Source organism: Oncorhynchus tshawytscha, linkage group LG30 (genome assembly GCF_018296145.1).
Source record: "Oncorhynchus tshawytscha isolate Ot180627B linkage group LG30, Otsh_v2.0, whole genome shotgun sequence".
Lineage (NCBI taxonomy): Eukaryota > Metazoa > Chordata > Actinopteri > Salmoniformes > Salmonidae > Oncorhynchus > Oncorhynchus tshawytscha.
The window spans coordinates 19,407,805-19,421,295 of record NC_056458.1 but is presented as its reverse complement, the minus strand read 5'-3'; the positions used below and the strand labels follow the sequence as shown (position 1 = coordinate 19,421,295).

At 40.9% G+C, this 13,491-nt stretch overlaps 1 protein-coding gene across 3 annotated transcripts in view; it reads right to left on the bottom strand.

Annotated features, from left to right (window-relative positions):
* LOC112228592 (glycerophosphodiester phosphodiesterase domain-containing protein 5) overlaps positions 1-7,195 on the bottom strand; it is a 44,001-nt gene extending 36,806 nt beyond the window's left edge. Inside the window, exon 1 of one of the 3 annotated variants that reach the window (XM_024394045.2) lies at positions 7,034-7,195. The gene's annotated coding sequence lies outside the window, so the exon portion shown is untranslated. The other 2 variants (XM_024394042.2, XM_024394044.2) reach the window with 2 other exon arrangements.
* Between the last annotated feature and the right edge of the window lie 6,296 nt (positions 7,196-13,491).

Sequence of the window (13,491 nt, the reverse complement as noted above, 5' to 3'; positions counted from 1 at the left end):
AAATATATCACACATGAATTATTCATCCCTGAATCTCTCATTCAGTGTATTCACTGCCCCACAATAGGGTTTGGGCAACGTTCTCATTAGCTACTCATGAAAGGGATGGTAGGACATAACACATTTACTATTGCCCTCATCGTGAAAACAAGGCTTCAGACATGACCCATACATGTCAAATCAATCATCACTGAGGTGGCTGGTGCCAGAAATAGCCTTTGCTGACACCGTGTTATGTACCTGACTTTATCAGATGGTGGGAGGATGTGACTTTTAATGGCTTAATGAGATGTTCCTCAGTAGCAAAGCTGTATAACCTCTTGGCCAGCATTTGATAATTTATGCAGTCTCCCAAGTAGCGGCCTAATCATTCATTCATTAATGATGATGATGATTTCGACCTGACAGATAACCTCATGATGACGTATGTTGGGAAAAGCAGGACACAACAGAGTCTGGAAAGTGTTGTTACAAATGCAGTGACTATATAATATCTCTACCAGAATATCAAATGCAAAAAGACCGACAATTTCATTTAACAGAGACCCTAGAGATACTATGACTGAGATGTTACAACTGCCCTGGTGCATTTGGCTGCTGTGATAACTTAAGAGCTCATCCCAACCTTTTCTCTAAACCTGAATACATTACTGACCAACACACAAGACAAAGATGGGAAGAGATCCACATCACAATATGGTTGGCCAACACCTGCTCAAAAGATTTCAGACAGTGTATAACCTTCTAGAATGTAAAACTGTCAAACCAGGCCTATATTTTTATTGTATTCAAATACCAAGCTAGATGGTTGCATTCATGTCTTCACTGGCTATTTCTTCATTTGGCCTTTCATTTATATATTTGGTTATAGATCAGGAGACAGGAGTTGGGGAACATTTTGCATGAAGTTGCCCTTCTGCAATCTGTAACTATATTGCACAGTGAGTCACATGATTCTAGCTTATCCCTGATTAAACATATTGAGAGTGTTACAACTATCCTGTGTTAGAACCACATCAGCTGTAATTACTCAGCTGTAGGCCTAAACTGTACTTTCAGAGAAGGTGTATAAAACAAATATTAAACTAGATTTGAAGCAACTGGGCCAGTTCTTTTTGCATTAGTTACTAGTTATTTGGTCATTATGCAAGTGAATAAAATTTAACTAGGTATCAGTGCAACTTCATGTACAGTGAGAAATTATACAATGAGGTACAGTATGATGAAATATTGTGAATTCTTATTCATTTTTAAACAGTCCAGGTCTGGTCAGCCACTGTGGGCTACCTGACCTAGGCCAATTAACATGTTAAATAAATTAGGGGACATCGGGATGGTTCTAACACAGGATAGTTGTAACACTCTCAATATGTTTAATCAGGGACAAGCTAGAATCATAAGACTCACTGTGCACATGGTCAGTTTAGTCCTCAACGCTTATCTGAAGAAGCAAGACCCTGTGATAAACTGCAGATTTTAATTACATTAATCTGATTGAGGTAAGAAATACATTTTTTTTCACCAAATTTGTTTTTGCGCTGGCATCACCTGCTTTGTCGTTAGATTCACCAAACTGAAATCAGGTTTATAACCAGCGTGTGTAGACATAGCATTGTTAACTTACATCAACTAAAGTTTGAACATGTAAATAAATTGAAGATAGCTAATGGCTGCAAAGGTCAGCATTAGTTGTGACGCGCCTAAGGATGTCTGGATGCTGGGAATGAAATTGATGGGCCCACCAATCCCGTACCCAGGGACTACCATACCACTGTCAAATTGTTTAACTTGGATCAAACGTTTAGGGTAGCCTTCCACAAGCTTCCCACAATAAGTTGGGTGAATTTTGTCCCATTCCTCCTGACAGAGCTGGTGTAACCGAGTCAGATTTGTAGTCCTCCTTGCTCACATACGCTTTTTCAGTTCTGCCCAGAGATGTTTTATAGGGTTGAGGTCAGGGCTTACTGATGGCCACTCCAATACCTTGACTTTCTTGTCCTTAAGCCATTTTGCCACAACTTTGGAAGTATGCTTGGGGTCATTGTCCATTTGGAAGATCCATTTGCGACCAAGCTTTAACTTTCTGACTGATGTGTTGGGATGTTGCTTCAATATATCCAAATAATTTTCTTTCCTCATGATGCCATCTAGTTTGTAAAGTGCACCAGTCCCTCCTGCAGTAAAGCACTCCCACAACATGATGCTGCCACCCCTGTGCTTCACGGTTGGGATGGTGTTCAACTTGCAAGCCTCCCCCTTTTTCCTCCAAACATATCGTTATGGCAAAACAGTTCTATTTTTGTTTCATCAGACCAGAGGATATTTCTCAAAAAAGTACAATCTTTGTTCCCATGTGCAGTTGCAAACCGTAGTCTGTCTTTTTTTATGGTGGTTTTGTAGCAGTGGCTTCTTCTTTGCTGAGCGGCCTTTCAGATTATGTCGATATAGGACTCGTTTTACTGTGGATATAGATACGTTTGTACCCGTTTCCTCCAGCATCTTCACATGGTCCTTTGCGGTTGTTCTTTTCCCACCAAAGTACGTTCATCTCTAGGAGACAGAACGCGTCTCCTTCCTGAGCGGTATGACGGCTATGTGGTCCCATGGTGTTTATACTTGCGTGCTATTGTTTGTACAGATGAACATAGTACCTTCAGGCGTTTGGAAATTGCTCCCAAGGATGAACCAGGTCTTGACTGATTTCTTTTGATTTCCCCATGATGTCAAGCAAGGTTTGAAGATAGGCTAAATTACATACTTTTAGTCAATTGGAGGTGTACCTGTGGATGTATTTCAAGGCCTATCAGAAGCTTCAAAAGCCATGGCAATTTTCTGGATTTTCAAAGCTGTTGAAAACTTCTTAGGGCTGCAATCCCATTAACAGGATGATATGACAACAGCCAGTGAAAGTGCAGGGTGCCAAATTCAAAACAGAAATCTCATAATTAAAATTCCTCAAACATACATGTATTTTATACCTTTAAAAAGGTAATCTTGTTGTTAATCCCACCAGTGTCCGATTTCAAATAGGCTTTACAGCAAAAGCACCACAAACGATTATGTTAGGTGACCACCAACTCACAGAAAAACCCAGCCATTTTTCCAGCCAAAGAGAGTAGTCACAAAAAGCACAAATAGAGATAAAATGAATCACTAACCTTTGATGATCTTCGTCAGATGACACTCATAGGACTTCATGTTACACAATACATGTATGTTTTGTTTGATAAAGTTCATATTTACATAAAAAAAATCTGAGTTTACATTGGCGCGTACGTTCACTAGTTCCAAAAACATGATTGATTTTGTATAGCCACATCAATTCAACAGAAATACTCATCATAAATGTAGATGAAAGTACAAGTTATACACATGGAATTATAGGTATACCTCTCCTTAATGCAACTGCTGTGTCAGATTTCCAAAAAAACTTTACAGAAAAAGCAAACCATGCAATAATCTGAGACAGCGCTCAGAAAATAAATAAAATTATCCATGTTGGAGTCAACAGAAATCACATTATAAATATTCCCTTATCTTTGATGATCTTCATCTGAATTTACTCCCAGGAATCCTAGTTCCACAATAAATGCTTGATTTGTTTGGTAATGTCCATTATTTATGTCCAAGTAACTACTTTTGTTAGCGCATTTAGTACACAAATCCAAACGCTCGTGCAGGTCCAGCCGAACATCGGACAAAAACTTCAAAAAGTTATATTACAGGTCGAAGAAACTTTTCAAACTAAGTATAGAATCCATCTTTAGGGTGTTGTTATCATAAATCTTCAATAAAGTTCCAACCGGAGAATTCCTTTGTGTGTAGAGAAGCCATGGAACGCAGGTCGCCATCATATAAATTGCGTGTGACCAGCCCGTGGCTCTCTGCCAGACACCTGGCTCATTCAGCTCCCCTTCAGTCCCAACACACAGTAGAAGCCTCATTCAAGTTTTTCTAAAGACGGTTGACATCTAGTGGAAGGCCTAGGAAGTGCAACTTTATCCATAACCCACTGTGAATTCAATAGGGGCTGGGTTGAAAATCGACCAGCCTCAGATTTCTTACTTCCTGTTTGGATTTCTTCTCAGGTTTTTGCCTGCCATATGAGTTCTGTTATACAATATGTTTTAGAAACATCAGAGTCTTTCTATCCAATACTAATTATAATAATATGCATATATTAGCAACTGGGACTGAGGAGCAGGCCGTTGACTCTGGGCACCTTTCATCCAAGCTACTCAATACTGCCCCTGCAGCCATAAGAAGTTTCAAAGGAACAGTAAACTTAGTGTATGTAAACTTCTGACCCACTGGCATTGTGATACAGTGAATTAAGTGAAATAATCTGTCTGTAAACAATTGTTGGATAAATGACTTAGGACATCTACTGTCTGCATGACACAACAGACTTGCCAAAACTATAGACCCGATGCCAAATTAACTGTTAGTTACTGAAGAGTTGTCCAGTGTTTTCTGTTTTTCTATATTTTGTAGAGCGGTTAAAAAAACAAGTTAACGACTCCAACCTAAGTGTATGTAAACTTCTGACTTCAACTGTATAGTTATACAGTAATTATTATTTAATGTGTCATCATCTGGGATTTGAACTCACAACTTCTTGGTTGCCGGCATTATGATATTTCTGCTATGCCACCACACCTGTATTCCTGCACTTGTTAAATATACGCTCAAGAAAAACTATGATATTGTATTTCTCATAATGATTCAGGAGTAACATTGAAACAACATACATAATACCCTCAAATTGCTGAAATATGTCAATTCAATCAACGATGAGAGAAAAGTCAGATTAACTGATAACTAAAAGAGCACTGCAGATGGCACTCTGTGCATAGATTTATTATAGGCATTGAATGTGTAGGGGAATGCTACAGACATTATTGCTCAGCAGAAAGATCAGCACACCTAAAATCCAGAAACTGGGAGTCCAAATCCCAGGTGGGGTTATATTTGAGATGGAACAGCGTACCACTTACTTTAAAACCACCATACCATTACTTTACTTATAATGGTTTGGGACTATCTGGGACCATTACATACCATTTGTGTGCTTAATCTACGTCACTTTTGTTTTCAGCAGACTTCGCAATGGGCTTTGAACGGGGCACCTGGCTCACGCCCGGGAGGCAGCCCGGTTCCAAAATGAATGCAATCACTTTTTACCTGGTGTAACAATGTCTCTTCCGTCCCTCTCCTCGCCCCAACCTGGGCTCGAACCAAGGACCCTCTGAACACATCAACAACTGCCTCCCACAAAGCATTGTTTCCCATCACTCCACAAAAGCCACAGCCCTTGTAGTTGTTTCCCTTGCTCTGCTTCAAGGTCTCAGAGTGAGTGATGTCACCAATTGAAACGCTATTAGCGCGCACCCCGCTAACTAGCTAGTCATTTCACCCCCCTTTCACCGCCTCCTTTTCTGCAGCACCCAGTGATCCGGGTCAACAGCATCAATGTAACAGTTCTGCTTCTGTCCCTCTCCAACCTGGGCTCGAACCAGGGACCCTCTGAACACATCAGCAAAACCACTAGGCAGATAGGCTAGTGGTTAGAGCGTTGGGGCAGTAACAGAATGGTTGCTGGATCGAATCCCTGAACTGACGAGGTGAAAATCTGTTGTTCTGCCCCTGAGCAAGGCAGTTACCCCACTGTTCCCTGGGTGCCAAAGACATGGATGTCAATTAAGGCAGCCCCACCATACTTCTCTGATTCAGAGGGGTTGGGTTAAATGTGGAAGACACATTTCAGTTGAATGCATTCAGTTGTACAACTGCCTAGGTATCCCACAAAGCATTGTTATCTATTGCTCCACAAAAGCCACGAAACAATTACGTCAAGATCTCAGAGGGAGTGATGTCACCGATTGAAAAACTATTAGCGTGCACTCCGCTAACTAGCTAGCCATTTCACACCTGTTACACTGGGGCAACCTGTCAGATAATCAAATCCCTTCAATATCTAATGTGAAGTGTTCCAAAAACACATTTTCATATGTGAAATGTTACATGAAGTGTTCCAAAAACATGTTTTCATATGTGAAACATGTTTTCACGTGATCACATTAACTTCACATGTCATTCACACAAGATCACACGTGTTCACATGTGGAATTAATTTGTTTGTTTTTTTCCCCATAAGGGACACCACAAACATTCAATTGTTTAGTCCAGATGTTGTAGTTTAGTTGAGAAGGGCCAGTTAATGAAACTTAAAAATAAACATTTTATTAATTCGGCTGTTCTCATGTTCTCAATAAAAGCTATCAATATTTAGTTGAATGTCGTGATTTATCAATTTATTCAAACTGTTACATTTCACCAAGCCCTGTTTCAACTGACCCGAAGGCGGGGTAATGTTTCCACAGTCACAATTTATCTGTTTTATTTAGAGAGATAATACCTATACCCATTTGTAGCAGACAGATGGAAGCTGTTCCTATCACGTTTTGAATGTAGTAGCTCAGACAATCTATGAGAAATTGACAAAAATGCCAGAAGTGTTACAGCCATCACCGGGTCTCCCCTACAGTAGAGTCTGACCAGTCTACAGTCTGGTCATCAATGTCTCATTAGGACTCATGAAATGATCGCTGGTAAACATGCCAAGCCACACAGTAGGCTATGTGATATTGGTCGGTTTATATTACATTTAATCCGTTAACCTGCACACAATGTCAACACTCACCTTCCCTCCACGACTGCGTATCTTCTCCAAAGCAAAAGTTATAAAACTAGGTAGCCTATTAGAAATATATCTGTCATAGCCATATTCCCGTGATAGTACACCGATACTTGTCCCCTCGTTGTAGTTATTGCAGGTTCGTCCGACTTCAAATAATTCGCTAAACTTTGTGGTTCGCGAGAATTAGGTTTCGGGTTTTGTCGGCAAACCATCGAATGACAAAATATGACATTTAGGGTACATAAACTACAGACTCGGGCGCACCGAGAATGCTCATTTCCAACAACAATGTCCGAAGTGAATTTTCATTGGAATTCTAACAAAATAACTCACAGGATTGTGACTCACCGAAGGTTTACACACTTCTCAGAAAAGGATAGAACCTTAATCCGTCCTACACGGTGTGGGTGGAGCTGCAGTGAACACACTTTGCTCTGAGAGACCTGTTACGAAAAGGCTATGTATCCTCTGCCCGGCACTAATTCAGGGTATGGGCTTTAGAAACTAGCAGCCTGGTCTCATAGGCTAGACGTAACATAGTAAACATAAATCGGGGACTGTCAAATTATACTGGACAAAAATATAAATGCAACATGTAAAGTGTGGTCCCATGTTTCATGGGCTTAAAGAAAATATCCCAGACATTTCCATACACACAAAATGCTTATTTATCTCAAAGGTTGTGCAAAAATGTGTGTACATCCCTGTTAGTGGGCATTTCTTCTTTGCCAAGATAATCCATCAACCTGACAGGTGTGGCATATCAAGAAGCTGATTAAACAGCATGATCATTACACAGGTGCACCTTGTGCTGGGTACAATAAAAGGCCACTCTAAAATGTGCAGTTTTGTCACACAACATAATGCCACAGATGTCTCAAGTTTTGAGGGAGCGTGCAATTGGCATGATGACTGCAGAAATGTCAACCATTGAATATTCATTTCTCTACCATAAACTGCCTCTAATGTCGTTTTAGAGAATTTGGCAGTATGTCCAATCAGCCTCACAACTGCAGACCACATGTAACCACGCCAGTCTAGGACCTCCACATCCGGCTTCTTTACCTGCGGTAACATGCGACCAGCCACCCAGACAGCTGATGAAACTGAGGAGTATTTCTGTCTGTAATAAAGCCCTTTTGTGTGGAAAAACATATTCTTATTGGCTGGGTCAAGCTTCCAAGTGGTGGGCCTATGCCCTCCCAGGCCCACCCCTGTCTGCGCCCCTGCCCAGTCATGTGAAATCCATATATTATGGCCTAATGAATTTATTTCAATTGACTGATTTCCTTATATGAACTGTACCTCAGCCAAATCTTTGAAATTGTTGCATGTTGCATTCATATGTATGTTCAATATAGTATGATATGTTATGTTAGGTATGGTTATATAAGACAGTAGTTTACTTACTTCAGGATAAAAATGAAAGTAGGGCCTAAAGGTTGTGTGTTCAAATCTCATCATGGAATTTAGCATTTGAGCTAATTAGCAATGAATTCATTTGAATGAATTACTACTTTTTAGCTACTTTGCAACTACTTGTTAGCTAACCCTTCCCCTAACCTTAACCCTTTAACCTAACGCCTAACCTTAACCCAAAATCCTTAGCCTAGCTAGCCACCTAGCCACCTGGCTAACATTAGCCTCAACAAATTGGAATTCATAAAATATGATACATTTTGCTAAATCATAACATATTGTTTGATTGTAATTTGTAACATATTTTTAAGAATTGCAATTCGCAACATACCATACAAATTGGAATGCATACCATATCATACACAATATGGACATCCAGAAATTAATACATATTAAATTAAAATGTAACTTATCATACTAATTGGAGTGTAATGGATTTACATTCACTATGTTATGTCTACCCCTGATCCAGGTTGCAGCTAGTGACTGACAATGAGCATCTGACATATGATCAGATGAATCAGAATAAGGCCCACACATTGGATAGGTAAATAAAAGTGCACAATGTATAGGACATTTTCCAATAAGGACTCAATAACTGAATGATCAATTATTTTCCATAGGTTCCCTGGATAATTGTCCTAAATCATGACGGCTGGTCATTTTTACAGGGTGAATTTGGTATTGATGCTTGAATTAATTTTTTATTTAACTAGGCAAGTTATTTAAGAACAATTTTTTATTTACAATGATGGCCTACCCCGGGCCAAACTCGGACAACGCTGGTCCAATTGTGTGCCACCCTATGGGACTCGCAATCATGGCCGGACACGTGATACAGTTTGGATTTGAACTAGGGACTGTAGTGACACCTCTTGCACTAAGATGCAGTGCCTTAGTGCTGCGATACTCGGGAGCCCTAATTGACATGTCCTGCACTATTTCATCATTTCCATCACTTAACATTTCAACTGTTCTCCTTGATGATGTCTATGGTACCTCCAAGAATCAGGATGGCTGCCCTTCGCAGGTGCCATCTAGCACCAACCCCTGTTACAGCTCTGAGGCAGTGAGCCAACACCAGGCACAGAGAGGGAGTGACATCCAGCAGATCTATTCCAGGCCTAATGACCACAGATTAAACCCCTGGTTTGGGAGATGTTTGTGTCAGGTACCTCTAAACTTGTGTAACTGACAAGTTGAGTAAATTTACTTAATCTTGTAACAGAAGTTGGTGAGCAAAGAAGGTTAGGTGGGTCTACACACTCTCTGTGTCTCTCTGTTTCTGAGAGCACTATTCTGTAGATTAACTGCACTGATTTATAAGGGGGTTTAGAAGGAGTTTATACTGTTAATTGTAAATGTATTGATTGTTTTCTAACTGTTTATTACAGATTTATAAACTATGGTTGAAATTGTGTGACTGTCACTGGAGAAAACCCCCATATATCTCAATCCTAGTCAAGAGAGATACAGAGCTTGTGGCTGCATGAATAATTCCCCAGCACTTGGCAGCCCCTGGTGGTGAATCATCATCATCTCCTGTATTCATTTGATGATTTTCATCCACCAGAGGAAGCTATTGCCTTCTGTATCTCACACAGCTAACTTGAGGGCCTCTCTTTACATTTGTCCAGTTCCAAATGTAAACTAGTCCCTAATAGACACACCGTCTGAAAGGACTGGCTACGTGAGTAAGCGATATGATGAAAATTACACCTATAATTTATGCCTGATACTAATTGTCTACACAAACTCCATTCGTCAGTGTAGTGGTCTTCAGTCATCATTCAAAATACCTACTGTGTGTGCAGGATTTTGCTGTAGCCCAGCAATAACACACCTGATTCCTCTAATAATATCAACTAACCACTTGATTAGAATCAGATATGTTAGTACTGGGATGGAACAAAAGCCTGCTCAGTGGGTCTTCAGGGACATGATTGAAGAACACTGCATATATGGGATCGGAATGAACTATATCAAAATATCTCTAAACCCTTTCACGCCTTCCAGACAGGCACTAAACTACTGTACCAGAGTTTGTACAGTAAATCACATCTTTGAGTAGGTTTGGCCATAGTCGGTGATATTAAAACAGCTGAAGGTTGCATCAGCATGCAGGGCAACCTTACTGAGGTCTTATGTCATAAGAAGATCAGGCAACATTCCATTACTAACAGAAGAATACCCCCACACTGTGACCTGCTTCCTCACAGCAGAGAGCTCAGATTTGAGACAAAAGTTAAGGTTTGCTGAAAAATAGTTTACAGCTGAAGAATAAGGTGTCTCTTGGGGATGCTCCTCTGCTTCAATACATGAGAACTGAGCTATATTAACATATGGAAGTTGCCATTCTCAAAATAGAGGATTTACAAAAAAATGTTTTACTCATCCTCTAAACCAGAGTATCCAAAACTTGGTCTCTTGGGCAAAAGGCAAAATGTGCAACCAGGTGGGGCCCCAGGACAGAGTTTTGGATACTCTGGTTTAGAGCATAAGTAAAAAAAATGTTTGTCAATTCTCTGATTCAAATAACCAACTCATCATCAAGCTTTGATTATTTTAATCAGCGTGGTAGCATTAGGGCAAAACTGATGGTTCTTTTACGGATAAAATAACTGATGGTTCTCTCAAACAAAAAATTACTTTATTTGATACACAAAACATGAAAACAAACTCCCTTATTAATGAGTTAATTTAATTGAGTAAGTGCAGCTAAGGTGCTGAAACCTGTTTTTCACTTGAATACTTATTTTCCCCCCTCCATGATGTGTCTCTACTCCTATGCTACGTGTTATTTCTGGATGTGGAAACAAGGCAGGCCATCACAGGAAGCTGGACAACATGGAGACGGATGCACATCCTGTTCCCCTTCCCCTTTTCCCTACTGTATGTTGATGGGATTCCCATGCTGCTATTGTTGCTATTTTTACATGCATCTTGACATGCAATAATTTGCAGGCAGTAACCAAAGTGAGCTATGAAGTTCTATGTGAAGGTTTATTCAATCCAGTCATCCAATAATGATAGAGAACATTGTGTTTGCCTTTGCCTATAAGATCTTAGTTGGAGACTGCACTATATAGCCCTTTATATACTGTACACAGCCTTACCACAATGAAAACAATAACGGATTGGTCTGTAAGAATGTGTAGAAATGTGAGCAAAAGCCACAAGATGTTATCAACCATTACAGTATGTAAAGAGGGTCTCTTCCATCAAGTTCAACAACTGAGACATAAACTGAACAAGTTCCACAGACATATGACTAACAGAAATGGAATAATGTGTCCCTGAATAAAGCGGGGGTCCAAATCAAAAGTAATAGTCACTATCTGGTGTGGACACCAGCTGCATTAAGTACTGCAGTGCAACTTCTCCTAATGGACTGCACCAGATTTGCCAGTTCTTGCTGTGAGATGTTACCCCACTCTTCCACCAAGGCACCTGCAAGTTCCCAGACATTTCTGGGGGGAATGGCCTAAGCCCTCACCCTCCAATTCAACAGGTCCCAGGCGTGCTCAATGGGATTGAGATCCGGGCTCTTCGCTGGCCATGGCAGAACACTGACATTCCTGTCTTGCAGGAAATCACGCACAGAACGAGCAGTATGGCTGGTGGCATTGTCATGCTGGAGGGTCATGTCAGGATGAGCCTGCAGGAAGGGTACCACATGAGGGAGGAGGATGTCTTCCCTGTAACGCACAGCGTTGAGATTGTCTGCAATAACAACAAGCTCAGTCCGATGATGCTGTGACACACCGCCTCAGACAATGACGAACCCTCCACCTCCAAATGGATCCCGCTCCAGAGTACAGGCCTCGGTGTAACGCTCTTTCTTTCGACGATAAATGCGAATCCGACCATTACCCCAGATGAGACAAAACCGCGACTCGTCAATGAAGAGCACTTTTTGCCAGTCCTGTCTGATCCAGCAATGGTGGGTTTGTGCCCATAGGCGACATTGTTTCCGGTGATGTCTGGTGAGGACCTGCCTTACAACAGGCCTACAAGCCCTCAGTCCAGCCTCTCTCAGCTTATTGCGGACAGTCTGAGCGCTGATGGAGGGATTGTGCGTTCCTGGTGTAACTCGAGCAGTTGTTGTTGCCATCCTGTACCTCCCCAACAAGTGTGAGGGCGGCATGTACCGATCCTATGCAGGTGTGGTTACACGTCGTCTGCCACTGCGAGGATGATCAGCTGTCCGTCCTGTCTCCCTGTAGCATTGTCTTAGATGTCTCACAGTACGGACATTGCAATTTAATGCCCTGGTCACATCTGCAGTCCTCATGCCTCCTTGCAGCATGGCTAAGGCACGTTCATGTAGATAAGCAGGGACCCTGGGCATCTTTCTTTTGGTGTTTTTCAGAGTCAGTAGAAAGGCCTCTTTAGTGTCCTAAATGTTCATAACTGTGACCTTAATTGCTTACCGTCTGTAAGCTGTTAGTGTTTTAACGACCGTTCCACAGGTACATGTTCATTAATTGTTTATGGTTCATTGAACAAGCATGGGAAACCGTGTTTAAACCCTTTACAATGAAGATCTGTGAAGATATTTGGATTTTTATGAATGATCTTTGAAAGACAGGGTCCTGAAAAAGGGACGTTTATTTGTTTGCTGAGTTTAGTACAAAAGCACTAAACATGTAGCTGAAAGCTATGCTTTTCATGTTGAGGTTGAAGATATGGTGTGGGGTTACTTTTTTCGTCCTCAGACCAATGTTGGCTCTATGTAAGTAGTTCAGTAATCTAAACATCAACAGAACATGCTTCTTATACATAGCCTTTTCACTCCAGCAGTGCTGAGGCGTAGCCAATGTAATGTGACCTAATTTCTAATATGATGTCACAAATTCCTTGGCACCAAACACTGGGCTACTGTGGCATGTTGAGTGATTTCCTAAACTTTATTGCTGCTCAGTAGAAACACTACTATGTTTGAGAGTACCTAAATTGGTGCTTTTTAGACAAGGAATAATTGGATATACTGCATGTCCACAGAGGAAAAAATGGTGCCGATTTTGGGGAAAAGAGAATCAAACTATGTGCCGTTAGACACCAGGGCATTTTAACAATTTGGCATGGCCCGGCATTGAATGGACACATCCCCCTCCTGCATCCCACGCTACAAGCCTCGCAAATCAGACAGACACAGCCGCAAACGTGGCACTGGGAGGAAGAGGTGGACAGTAAAACCTTCGCAACTAGAAAGTAAACTTGACTAAATCATAACAATTATAATATCGAATTACTTTCTACACCTTAAAAAGGATTATTCTTCAGCCTTCAGCCTTGCAGTAGGGCTATGGTAAATCATGTTGCATGGTATAAAACTGTGTACAGTATATTAAATAAGCATAATTTCAGAA